The sequence below is a fragment of the Crocodylus porosus genome, unplaced genomic scaffold, assembly GCF_001723895.1.
Source record: "Crocodylus porosus isolate Cpor-Errol unplaced genomic scaffold, CroPor_comp1, whole genome shotgun sequence".
NCBI classification, from domain to species: domain Eukaryota; kingdom Metazoa; phylum Chordata; order Crocodylia; family Crocodylidae; genus Crocodylus; species Crocodylus porosus.
Window position 1 is genome coordinate 54,428,280 of NW_017728951.1, and position 4,592 is coordinate 54,432,871.

The 4,592-nt window shown below is 44.9% G+C and overlaps 1 protein-coding gene across 4 annotated transcripts in view; it reads left to right on the forward strand.

The window, feature by feature from the left end:
• CDHR1 (cadherin related family member 1) overlaps nucleotides 1-4,592 on the forward strand; it is a 96,304-nt gene that overhangs the window by 2,278 nt on the left and 89,434 nt on the right. The window lies entirely within an intron of this gene.

The window sequence follows — 4,592 nt, forward strand, 5'->3', positions numbered from 1 at the left end:
CAGTTTTGGGCTCCACAATTCAAAAAGGATGTGGAGAAGCTTGAGAGAGTCCAGAGAAGAGCCACATACATGATCAGAGGTCAGAAAAACAGAGCTTATGGTGAGAGGCTGAGAGATGTAGACTCTTCAGCCTAGAAAAGTGCAAGCTCGGAGGTGATCTCATGGCTGCCTACAAGTTTATAAGGGGTGTTCACCAGTATCTGGGGGAACGTTTGTTCACCACAGCACCCCAAGGGATGACAAGGTTGAACGGTCATAAACTCCTCCAAGACTATTTCAGGCTGGACATAAGGAAGAACTTCTTTACTGTCCGAGCCCCCAAGGTCTGGAATAGCCTGCCACTGGAGGTGGTTCAAGCACCTACTTTGAACGCCCTCAAGAGAAATTTGGATGTTTATCTTGCTGGGATCCTATGACCCCTGCTCACTTCCTTTCCCTCAGGCAGGGGGCCAGACTCAATGTTCTTCCGAGGTCCCTTCCAGCCCTAATGTCTATGAAATCTATGAAATTAAGAACTTTGACCTTTTAGATGTGCAACTCCCAGGGTGGATTATTATGTTACCCTAGGCTCCCTATAGGGAAGAAAGAACTTTCTAGAAGGCACAGGAAAAGCTAGACACCTCAAAGTAAGACTCCCAACACCTAACACATGGAATGTGGAACTGCCTAGATACCATATTTACCTGAATCCAAGACAATCCTAAATTTAAGATGACCCCCCCCAGTAGTTACATTCTGTTTATGGAAAATGTATACATTCATTATGATTTTCCATGTATAGAATCTCATTATTAGTGGGTAACCTTAAATGTGTACTCCCCACTGCTGCAGCAGGGAAAGCAATAGCAGGAGGTGGGGGAGCAGTGGCCAGGCAGGGGGGAAGGTGGTAGGGGGTAGGTGGTAGGAAGTAGTGAGAGCAGGTGGTAGGAAGGGGTACTTGAAGCTATGACCCATAGCTCCCTCCACTTGCCATCACTTTTCCTAACTCCCTTTGTGCTTGCTCCCCTGCAGACTTCCCTACCTCCCCCACCAGCCCCTCTGCAGCTTTGGGTCCCCAGCCCCCTTCCCCCTGTCTCCCTATCACCCAAGCTACTAGTCTGGGCTGGGGCCATGCTCCCTGCCTCAAGGTGGAGTAGGGACACAACCTGCCAGTACAGAGCAACATTAAATCTCAGGGGCAAAAGGGAAAGACTGGGGGAAGAGAGATGGCAGAGTCAGGGTCAGGGCCACAGCCAGAGCCACAGAAGCTGCCTGCCTCTTGCAGCCTCACACTTGATTCCAAGGTGCAGGACTTTTTCCCCATGTCATATGAGGCCACCTCATCTTGGATTCAAGCAAATATGGTAATAGGAATAGCTGAGCCCAGAGATCTCTCTTAAATGTTCCCCCTCTCTAGGATTTACGTGCCTAATTTTGAGCTGCAGGGAGGTACCTTCCTTCAACTGGCAACACAGTACATAACTGTCTTCTGAAAGCAGGTGTCTATAACCTTTATTTCAAAATCAGAGCTCAGTCTTTTCTTTCAAAATATAATTGGTAAGGAGAGCACCTTGCAACACAAAGCTATAGACTGCTCTGTTGTGGGAATACTCTTCAACCCTCCTCTTGAGACTGTTCCACTGAACAGAAAAGAACTGATGATGTATTGGGCCAGAAAGAGAAGCAGTAAAATGACTCTCTAGCCTAGTGATTAGGACACTCACTTGATGGGTGAGTGAAACGTGGATTCTGGTCCCTCCTTGAGGGACTGCTTAAGTATTCTGATTATTGGCTGTTCTGTGCAAAGATATGTAAAGAGATATTGGAGCAAGACGAGTATCTTTCCCTTAGAGTACTTATAGAATGTCCTATAACTTGGTTGTAAAGGCACTCTCCAGGTAGGAGATGCAGGTCTGAGGGTAAAGCAGGAAACTGAATCCCTGTCTCCCATTTCCTGACCAAATGCCACCACCAATAAAATAATGTATAAAAGAAGGGGCACCACCATCTCCTCTTCCACTGCATGGGTTTTAAAGAAGGAGGCAGTAACCATTGTGTTTATGCAGAGCCCAATCCTAAATTCATGTCATTAGGCATAAGAACTTCTCTGGATTCAAGCCCAGCTGAGTTAGGTCTTCAGCAATGCCTAATTTCAGGATCCTATCTCAGCTTCAGTATGAACTTGGCTCAAGCCCATGTAAACTGAAGTATATCAAGGCATATACAAAACAGAACTTTACATTTGGGAAATTAAGGTAAAAACTGAAGTATCTTTGGAGTGTAGGGACTTTTGATGTGGTAACTGAATGGGTTTCAAGACAACAGTTTAGGACTTAAATGTAATATAGATACCCAAGCTCTTTTTTGGATTTGAGCCTAGATTAGTAGTTGCTAAAAGCTGCAGGTCTTGTGTATTCTGATTGGAATTAAAGGAAAAGGGACTTTTCAAAAGCACTTAGCATTTGCCTAGCTCTTCTATTCTAAAATCAATAGAAAACTGCATTGCTTTGGAAAATCCTCCCCTAACTTCCTGCAGTCTGTTTTATAGAGGGTGGCTTCGGGAAAAAATCTTGCCATCCCATTGTTGTTTGCCTATGACAAGTTGTTCATTGCCCACTCTCCACCAGAAAAAAACTGCATTTCAGTAGTGTCAGTATACAGGCAGTGGAATTGCTCTCTAACAGGGCAGATACAACTGGAAAAATAATCCCATTCACTTGCAAGTAGCAGCAAAGTCCCTGCAGCTGCAGGAAGCAGGACCACTCCTAGTGGGGGCAAACTGCAGCAACAAAGTCTTGAGTCACCTACAGCCATTCTAGAAACTGAAAGGGAGGCTTCTTCAGTTCTCCCCACTAATAGGACAGTGGCAACAGGTTCTCTTTCCCTTCCTCCTCTGCATATACAAAGAGGAGAAAAAGGATGTAACACAGAATGTAATTAGGAGTGGGTGAGATGGGTACCTGCCCCAGGCACCAAGTTAAGGAGGGGCATCAAACTATCCTTCATCCCCACAGAGTCCATGCCCCGACAGGATCGCCATGCTGGGAACTCCGAAACAGTTCCTGGCCACTGTTACTATAAGAGTGACAGCCAGGTGCACAGAGCATGTGTGGGGGAAGCAGCTCAGCCAGAACTCTTCAGAAATTCCCAGCATGGGTAAGGCTGCTGCTCTCCTGCCCAGCACCTCCCCCCTCCCAACTATCAGACCTGTAGGTCCTCCATCCCCCCACTATCCTACAGAGTTGGCTCTGGGTGCCAGCCTGACTTGTTTTGCCACTGATGTAACAATAAGCCTTTGAAATGCAATATTTGCCAGACATAAGTATATTCCAGGGGGATTAGCATTGTTATAGCAATAAAGTAGAGCTTCACCGCTCAGTGGGTGCACTTACACATGCAATCAATGTGATGTGATAAACTCTGGAGCCATTTGCTCCAGAGCACACTGCTTCCAGGTGCAACTTCTACATGTCTGCACAGGACAGCAGCACTTTGAGCTAAGGTGGGGCAGCCCTGGGAGCTCTGTGGCTGACCCCTGGGCCTGCTGCCAGCCCAAGGATACTCTACCCTGGCTTAAAGTACTTCTGTCCCAATCACTGTCCACACATGCATTGCAGCACAATAAATGGCTGTGCTGTATGATAGAATTGTCCATAATGGCAGAGTTAATTAACTTACTGTGCCCTAATACCAGCACACATGCAGTTAGTAACACTTTGTTGTGGAGCTAATTAGTCAACTCCACAGGAAAGTGCACATGTAGATATACCTACTGAGAAGAGTGAAATGTTAAATTTGTGTTTGGCCTGTTAGAGTTTGCAATCAAAGGCCAGCAAAAATTAAGCTGACCAAAGCAACCCCCGGATGCCATAAGTAAAGCTGTGAAGTGCATCAACTGTCATGGAAATAAATCATAGCTTGCTTTCTCTTCATTCAGGACTGACATTGAGGCACTTGGCCATTAACTGCTAAAATCAGAGCAAATTCAAAAAACAGACAAAGGTCATTGCCTAGCAAAGCAAGTAGGTCTCTAGCTTATAATTTCAGTCACAGAGAAATTTGCCCTGATGCATTAACTTAAACTGCAGGGACGGGCTACAAATAGCTAGGAAATAACAGGCAAGCTTGGAATGACTACTGCTCCCAATAAAGCTCCCAACTTGAAATAGAGGGAAAGTGACTAAAGGACTAATACCAGAGCAGTCATATCTGTATCAATCAATTATATTATAAAGTACTTAAAACAATAATTAAACCCTGAGTACATTATGTTGCCCTGTGGGGTTAGGCCAACTGTCAGGATCTTAATACTGCACTGTTAGACAGGACGGTGTGACACAATTGCACATATACACACACATACTACCAGCTTAGGCACATACTCATCCAAAGCCTAAGCACATGCATACCTATCACCAATTCAAGCACATACACTATACACCCCAAATGTTAGACACAGATCACTAATTCATACATCATGCACACAATGTCATATATATATATATATATATATATCTCTCCACACATATACATATATACACACACACACACCAGTTCACACACATACAACCCACCTGCACATACACACAAGTAAGTTCCTAACTTGGATGATA